The sequence below is a fragment of the Arachis hypogaea genome, chromosome 3 (assembly GCF_003086295.3).
Source record: "Arachis hypogaea cultivar Tifrunner chromosome 3, arahy.Tifrunner.gnm2.J5K5, whole genome shotgun sequence".
NCBI classification, from domain to species: Eukaryota; Viridiplantae; Streptophyta; class Magnoliopsida; order Fabales; family Fabaceae; genus Arachis; species Arachis hypogaea.
This window is the reverse complement of record NC_092038.1, coordinates 74,001,418-74,010,764: the sequence shown is the minus strand read 5'-3', so window position 1 is coordinate 74,010,764 and position 9,347 is coordinate 74,001,418. Positions and strand designations below refer to the sequence as shown.

Sequence of the window (9,347 nt, the reverse complement as noted above, 5' to 3'; positions counted from 1 at the left end):
CAAGGAGGATGCTTGGTGATTTTACTAAACCCACGTCCAAGTTTGATGGAAGAAGCATCTCAATTCCTGCCATTGGAGCAAACAATTTTGAGCTGAAACCTCAATTAGTTGCTCTAATGCAACAGAACTGCAAGTTTTATGGACTTCCATCTGAAGATCCTTATCAGTTTTTAACTGAGTTCTTGCAGATTTGTGAGACTGTTAAGACAAATGGAGTAGATCCTGAAGTCTACAGGCTCATGCTTTTCCCTTTTGCTGTAAGAGACAGAGTTAGAACATGGTTGGACTCACAACCTAAAGATAGCCTGGACTCCTGGGATAAGCTGGTCACGGCCTTCTTGGATAAATTCTTTCCTCCTCAAAAGCTGAGCAAGCTTAGAGTGGATGTTTAGACCTTCAAGCCAAAAGATGGTGAATCCCTCTATGAAGCTTGGGAAAGATACAAGCAGATGACCAAAAAGTGTCCTTCTGACATGTTTTCAGAGTGGACCATATTAGATATATTCTATTATGGTCTATCTGAGTTTTCCAAGATGTCATTAGACCACTCTGTAGGTGGATCCATTCACCTAAAGAAAACGCCTGTAGAAGCTCAGGAACTTATTGACATGGTTGTAAATAACCAATTCATGTACACTTCTGAGAGGAATTCCGTGAATAATGAGACGCCTCAGATGAAGAGAGTTCTTGAAATTGATGCTCTGAATGCCATATTGGCTCAGAACAAAGTGTTGACTCAGCAAGTCAACATGATTTCTCAAAGTCTAAATGGATGGCAAAATGCATCCAACAGTACTAAAGTGGCATCTTCTGAAGAAGAAGCTTATGATCCTGAAAACCCTGCAATGGCAGAGGTAAATTACATGGGTGAACCTTATGGAAACACCTATAATTCATCATGGAGAAATCATCCAAATTTCTCATGGAAGGATCAACAAAAGCCTCAACAAGGCTTTAATAATGGTGGAAGAAATAGGCTCACCAATATCAAGCCTTATCCATCATCTTCTCAGCAACAGACAGAGAATTATGAACAGAATACCTCTAACTTAGCAAATTTAGTCTCTGATCTGTCTAAGGCCACTTTAAGTTTCATGAATGAAACAAGGTCCTCCATCAGAAATCTGGAGGCACAAGTGGGCCAGTTGAGTAAGAAAATCACTGAAACCCCTCATAGTACTCTCCCAAGCAATACTGAAGAAAATCCAAAAAGAGAGTGCAAGGCCATTGATATAATCAATATGGCCGAATGCAAGGAGGAGGGAGAGGACGCGAATCCCAATGAGGAAGATCTCATGAGACGTCTCTCAAGCAGGAAGGAGTTTCCTATTGAGGATCCAAAGGAATCTGAGGCTCATATAGAGACCATCGAGATTCCATTAAATCTCCTTCTGCCATTCATGAGCTCTGAAGATTATTCTTCCTCTGAAGAGGATGAAGATGTAATTGGAGAGCAAGTTGCTCAATATCTAGGAGCCATCATGAAGCTGAATGCCAAGTTATTTGGTAATGAGACTTGGGAAGGTGAACCTCCCTTGCTCATTAGTGAACTTGATACATGGGTTCAGCAAACTTTACCTCAAAAGAAACAAGATCCTGGGAAATTCTTAATACCCTGTACCATAGGCACCATGACCTTTGAAAAAGCTCTGTGTGACCTAGGGTCAGGCATAAATCTTATGCCACTCTCTGTAATGGAAAAGCTGGGGATCATTGAGGTACAACCTGTCTTATTCTCATTACAATTGGCAGACAAGTCAGTAAGACAAGCTTATGGATTAGTAGAGGATGTGTTGGTAAAGGTTAAAGGCCTTTACATTCCTGCTGATTTCATAATCTTAGACACTAGGAAGGAGGAGGATGAATGCATCATCCTTGGAAGACCTTTCCTAGCCACATCAGAAGCTGTGATAGTTGTTAACAGAGGAGAATTAGTCCTCCAATTGTATGGGGACTACCTTGTGTTTAAGGCACACGGCTATCCTTCTGTAACAAGGGAGAGTAAGCATGCAGAGCTTTTCTCAATACAGAGTCAAACAGAGCCCCCACAATCAAACTTTAAGTTTGGTGTTGGGAGGCCACAACCAAACTCTAAGTTTGGCGTTGAATCCCCACAACCAAACTCTAAGTTTGGTGTTGGGACTATACAACATTGACCTGATCACCTATTGATGTGTGGAAAACGATCCAACACAAAACTCACCGGCAAGTGTACCGGGTCGCATCAAGTAATAAAACTCACGGGAGTGAGGTCGATCCCACAGGGATTGAAGGATTGAGCAATTTTTGTTTAGTGGTTGATTTATTCAAGCGAATCAAGTAGTGGTTGAGTGGTTTATCATTAATAGAAACTAAATTGCTTGGAATGTAAAGGGAGAGGGGAGAATTGCAGTAAATTAAAGAGCAAGAAAGTAAAAGATGCTGAATCTTAAAGAATAAGAAATTAAATGACTGAAACTTAAAGTGCAAGGAATGTAAATTGCAGTAACTTAAAGTACAAGAAATGTAAATTGCTTAAATGGAAAAGGGATTAGGGAACTGGGATTTCAGAATTCAAACAAGGGAAATTAAATTGCAACAATTATCTAAACAAGAGATGAATTGAAATAGACTAGCTCTCAAACAGAAATGGAAATTAACTTGCAGCAGAGGTTCACAGAAGAACCTAAAGGAATTAAAATGGGATCTCAGGACTCAAGAGACTAGATAGCAAAGTCTAGATCTCAATTGCCTTCCCAGATCCAAGTTCACAAAGCAATTGACAAGAAATTAAAGAAGAAGCAATAAAGGAAATGTAATTCAAATTAATTATGCAGAAGAGGAATTAAAGATATCTTGAATGAAGATTGAGACAGAATTTCCTCAATTCTTCACACCCAAGACTCAAACAAGAAAAGTAAAAATGCTCAAGCAAGAACAAGGAAGAAGAGAGATCAATTCTCCCCCCAATTCTCTAAAATCTCAGTGAAGTCTCCAAGAGAAAGTTCAAAAGTTCAAAAATAAAAGTAAAGATTCCAAGCTCAAAAGAAAGGTTTAAGTTCAAAAGTCAAGGAAAGGTCCTAATTACATCAAACTATCTCCTATTTATACACTTTCTATTCTTGGATTTTGGAATTTGGATGGGCTTTTGAGTTGGTGAAGAAATGAATTAAATGGATTTTTAAACCAATTTTCAGCCTAAGAACAATTGCTTCCAGGAGGCTGCCCTGCCCTTATGGAGGGCAGGGCAGGAAATTGTGCGTGCGGCCCTTGGTGCGTGCGTGTGGTGCATGTTGGTGCTGCAGGATGCTGCCCTGCCCTTGTGGTGGGCAGGGCAGAAATTTTTGGTGCGCCAGATTCTGCCCGTGCGTGCGTGCTGTTGCTGCCGAAGCTCCCTTGGTGCGCCATTCTGGTGCGTTGGCTGTGCACCACAAAATGCTGCCCTGCCCTTGCGGAGGGCAGGGCAATGTTTCCAACATTGAAGCTCCGCGTTCGAAACTCGGGCAATGCCCACGCTACCTTTTTTTCTTGGTTTTCTTGGCACCAAAATAAGGCCTAGTTCCTTGCTTCCTCATGGTGCCGTTTTCGATCCTTGTGGCAAGCATTGGTGAGCTTTTTCCTTGAATTTATTCCTTTGATGAGCCCGATATTGCCCTTGAGGAGGGCAGGGCAGAGTTTTTGCTCTCCTTAATCCATGGCACCAATTTGTGTTCCGCCCTTGAGGAGGGCAGGGCAGTGTTGCTTCTCAAGCTTGTTTCCTTATGTTGCCCTCCTAGAGGGCAGTGTGCCCTTGTGAAGGGCAATGTTTGCTTCCTCCCTTCCATGCACCACACTCTTTTCTCTCTTGGGCCATGCTTTCTTAAGCCACGCTTCCTCTTTTCTTCTTTTTTTTCACCTTCAAATGATCAAAACAACTAATCAAAGTATCACTAAATTCACAAGGCTTATAAATCAATTAAAAATCAATTAAATTTAGCTTAAACCTCATGAGTTAGCATCAATTTAATGGTATTTGCTTGATTTAAAGAAGTTATGCATATTTCATTCCAAATCACTTACTTGAGATACAAGAAAGTGCATAAAGACTAATAAAACAAGTGAAATTAGCTTGAAAAATGGGTATATGATGACTTGTCATCACCTGTGAGGCTCCATGAGAACCCACTGTCAAGCTATTGGCATTAAAGAAGCGCTTATTGGGAGGCAACCTAATTTTTATTTATCTAATTTTATTTTTTATTTTATTGTTCTTTCATGTTTTATTAGGTTCATGATCATGTGGAGTCACGAAAAAAATATTAAAATTAAAAACAGAATCAAAAATAGCAGAAGAAAAATACACCCTGGAGGAAGGACTTACTGGCGTTTAAACGCCAGTAAGGAGCATCTGGATGGCGTTCAACGCCAGAACAGAGCATGGATCTGGTGTTGAACGCCAGAAACAAGCAACATCCCAACGTTCAAACGCCAGGAATGCACCCTGAGGAGAGCTGGCGCTGAACGCCAGAAACAAGCATGGAACTAAAGTTCAACGCCAGAAACATGCTGCACATGGGCGTTGAACGCCCAGAACATGCATCACTTCGGCGTTTAAATGCCAGAATTGCATGGAAAGGCATTTTACATGCCTAATTGGTGCAGGGATGTAAATCCTTGATACCTCAGGATCTGTGGACCCCACAGGATCATCTCAGGATCTGTGGACCCCACAGGATCCCCACCTACCATATTCTCCCCTCTTCTCAACATTCATCCTCTCTTTCTAATAAACACTCTTTCCCAAAACCCTTCACCAATCACCTTAATCTCTCTTCCCAATCACCCCATTCACCACTCACACCCATCCACTATTCCCCATAAACCCCACCTACCTTCAAAATTCAAATTTCTTTCCCACCCAAACCCACCCTAAATGGCCGAACCTACTCCCTCAACCCTCACTATATAAACCCCTCCATTCTTCTTCATTTTCACACAACACAAACATCTCTTCTCCTTCTTGGCCGAATACACCTCTCCCCCTCTCCTCCATATTTTCTTCTTCTTCTTCTTCTCTTCTTTCATCTCTTGCTCGAGGGCGAGCAATATTCTAAGTTTGGTGTGGTAAAATAATAGCTTTTTATTTTTCCATTACCATTGATGGCACCTAAGACCGGAGAAACCTCTAGAAAAGGGAAAGGGAAGACAAAAGTTTCCACCTCCGAGTCATGGGAGATGGAAAGATTCATCTCTAAAGCCTATCAAGACCACTTCTATGATGCTGTGGCCAAGAAGAAGGTGATCCCTGAAGTCCCTTTCAAGCTCAAGAAAAATGTGTATCCGGAGATCCGACATGAGATCCAAAGAAGAGGTTGGGAAGTTCTAACCAACCCTATCCAACAAGTCAGAATCTTAATGGTTCAAGAGTTCTATGCCAATGCATGGATCACTAGGAACCATGATCAAAGTAAGAATCCGAACCCAAAGAATTATCTTACAATGGTTCGGGGGAAATACTTAGATTTTAGTCCGGAAAATGTGAGGTTACCGTTCAACTTGCCCATGATGCAAGGAGATGCACGCCCCTACACTAGAAGGGTCAACTTTAATCAAAGGTTGGACCAAGTCCTTATGGACATATGTGTGGAAGGAGCTCAATGGAAAAGAGATTCCAAAGGCAAGCCGGTTCAACTAAGAAGACTGGACCTCAAGCCTGTGGCTAGAGGATGGTTGGAGTTCATCCAATGCTCCCTTATCCCCACTAGCAACCAATCTGAAGTTACTGTGGATCGGGCCATCATGATTCATAGCATCCTAAATGGAGAGGAAGTAGAAGTTTATGAAGTCATCTCCCATAAATTCTACAAAATAGCCGATAAGCCATCTACTTTAGCAAGGCTAGCTTTTCCTCATCTTATTTGCCATCTATGTTACTCAGCTGGAGTTATCATAGAAGGAGACATCCTCATTGAGGAGGACAAGCCCATCACTAAGGAAAGGATGGAGCAAACAAGAGAGCCCATTCATGGAACCCAAGAGACACATAAGGAAGCTCATCAACAAGAAATCTCAGAGATGCCTCAAGGGATGCACTTTTCTCCCAACAACTATTGGGAACAACTCAACACTTCCTTAGAAGATTTGAGTTATAATGTGGATCAATTAAGGGTGGAACATCAAGAGCACTCCATCATTCTCCATGAAATTAGAGAAGATCAAAGAGCAATGAGGGAGGAGCAACAAAGGCAAGAAAGGGACATAGAAGAGCTTAAGGACATCATTGGTCCTTCAAGAAGAAGACGCCACTAAGGTGGATTCATTCCTTGTTCTTATTTTTTCTATTTTTCGTTTTTATCTATGTTTTGTGTCTCTATTTCATGATCATTAGTATGTAGTAACTATGTCTTAATGCTATGAATAAATTCCATAAATCCTTCACCTCTCTTAAATGAAAATATTTTTAATTCAAAAGAACAAGAAGTACATAAATTTCGAAAATTGTCCCTGAATTTAGTTTAATTATATTGATGTGGTGACAATACTTTTTGTTTTCAGAATGAATGCTTAAACAGTGCATATTTTTGATCTTGTTGTTTATGAATGTTAAAGTTGTTAGCTCCTGAAAGAATGATGAACAAAGAGAAATGTTATTAATGATCTGAAAAATCATAAAATTGATTCTTGAAGCAAGAAAAAGCAGTGAAAAACAAAAGCTTGCAAAAAAAATATATTGGCGAAAAAAAAAGAAAGAAAAAGAAAAAGCAAGTAGAAAAAGCCAATAGCCCTTAAAACCAAAAGGCAAGGGTAAAAAGGATCCAAGGCTTTGAGCATCAATGGATAGGAGGGCCCAAGGAAATAAAATCCAGGCCTAAGCGGCTAAATCAAGCTGTCCCTAACCATGTGCTTGTGGCATGCAGTTCTAAGTGAAAAGCTTGAGACTGAGTAGTTAAAGTCATGATCCAAAGCAAAAAGAGTGTGCTTAAGAGCTCTGGACACTTCTAACTGGGGACTCTAGCAAAGCTGAGTCACAATCTGAAAAGGTTCACCCAGTCATGTGTCTGTGGCATTTATGTATCCGATGGTAATACTGGAAAACAAAGTGCTTAGGGCCACGGGCAAGACTCATAAAAGTAGCTGTGTTCAAGAATCAACATACTTAACTAGGAGAATTAATAACACTATCTGAAATTCTAAGTTCCTATAGAAGCCAATCATTCTAAACTTCAAAGGAAAAAGTGAGATGCCAAAACTGTTCAGAAGCAAAAAGCTACAAGTCCCGCTCATCTAATTAGAATTAATATTCATTGATATTTTAGAATTTATAGTATATTCTCTTCTTTTTATCCTAATTGATTTTCAGTTGCTTGGGGACAAGCAACAATTTAAGTTTGGTGTTGTGATGAGCGGATAATTTATACGCTTTTTGGCATGTGATTTCAGGTATTTTCTGGCTGAAATTGAGGGACCTGAGCAAAACTCAGATAGGAGGCTGACAAAGGACTGCTGATGCTGTTGGAATCTGACCTCCTTTCATGACTGACAACCACTTCCGTTCTACCTTAGACCGGGCGCATATCTCTTGGATTCCTTAATCAGAATCTTCGTGGTATAAGCTAGAATTGATGGCGGCATTCATGGGAATCCGGAAAGTCTAACCTTGTCTGTGGTATTCCGAGTAGGATTCCGGAATTAAATGACTGTGACGAGCTTCAAACTCGCGATTGCTGGGCGTGATGACAAACGCAAAAGAATCAAGGGATTCTATTCCAACATGATCGAGAACCGACAGATGATTAGCCGTGGTGTGACAGAGCATTTGGACCATTTTCACTAAGAGGATGGGATGTAGCCATTGACAACAGTGATGCCCTACATACAACTTGCCATAGAAAGGAGTGACAAAGATTGGATAAAAGCAGTAGGAAAGCAGAGATTCGGAAGGAACACAACACCTCCATACACTTATCTGAAATTCCCATCATTAAATTACATGAGTAACTCTATCTTTATTTTCTGTTTAATTTATTATTATTATTCAAAAAACCAATAATCTCTTAATATAGTTGAATCCGCCTGACTGAGATTTACAAGATGACCATAGCTTGCTTCATACTAACAATCTCTGTGGGATCGACCCTTACTCACATAAGGTATTACTTGGACGACTTAGTACACTTGCTGGTTAGTTGTGCGGAGTTGTGACAAAGTGTGATTTATGTTTGAGAGCACCAAGTCTTTGGAGCCATTGTTGATGATGACAATTTCGTCCATCAACCACCATAGAAAAAGAACTCCTTGCTATAGTATTTGCGTTTGATAAACTCAGATATTACCTCATTGGTTCCAAAGTTATTATGTTTACTGACCATGCAGCTCTCAAATACTTGTTAACCAAACAAGAGTCCAAGCCTAGATTGATCAGATGCACCTTATTACTCTAAGAGTTCAACATTGAAATCAAGGATAGAAGTGGAGCAGAAAATAAGGTGGCATATCACCTATCAAGGATCCCACACATGGACAATGAAACACACAACCCTGGTGTAAATGAGAGCTTCCCAGATGAGCAATTGATGATGATCCAAGAGGCTCCATGGTTCGCAATCCTAGCCAACTTCAAGGCCATTAGAGAGTTACCTTCCAATATCAACAAGCACTTGAGAAGGAAGCTCATCAATGATGCTAAGCATTATATTTGGGATGAGCCTTACCTCTTTAAGAAGTGTGCTGATAGAATTCTAAGAAGATGCATCTCTCATGAGGAAGGACAAGAGGTTCTTTGACATTGTCATGGATTTACTTATGGAGAGCACTTTAGTGGAGAAAGGATTGCAGCCAAGGTGTTGCAGTATGGATTCTTTTGACCTACTATATTCAAAGATGCAAAGGAGTTTGTGACAAGGTGCAATGAGTGTCAAAGAGCTAACAACCTACCTAAGAAGAATGAGATGCCACAAAGATTCATCATGGAGTTGGAATTATTTGATGTTTGGAGTATTGATTTCATGGGACCTTTCCCACCCTCATACTCAAACAATTACATATTAGTGGCTGTTGACTATGTGTCCAAATGGGTAGAGGCCATAGCAACATCAACTAGTGATAAGCTTCTTGAGGAAGAACATATTTAGCCGGTTTGGGTTCCAAGAGCTCTTATAAGTGATCGGGAAAGTCACTTTTGCAACAAGCAACTAGAGACCCTCCTCCTCAAATATGGTGTTAAGCACAAGGTAGCCACCCCATACCACCCACAACCAATGGTCAAGCTGAAATTTCAAATAGAGAGCTCAAGAGGATCCTTGAGAAGGCTGTTGGGAACTCTAGGAAGGATTGGTCTAAGAAGTTGGATGATGCTTTATGGGCCTATAGAAAAGCTTTTAAGACACCTA

At 40.5% G+C, this 9,347-nt stretch overlaps 1 non-coding gene across 1 annotated transcript; it reads right to left on the bottom strand.

The window, feature by feature from the left end:
• Nucleotides 1-371: 371 nt before the first annotated feature.
• LOC112793433 (small nucleolar RNA R71) lies at nt 372-475 on the bottom strand. Its single transcript, XR_003198124.1, has one exon. It is a non-coding gene; the product is annotated as a small nucleolar RNA R71 (small nucleolar RNA).
• Between the last annotated feature and the right edge of the window lie 8,872 nt (nt 476-9,347).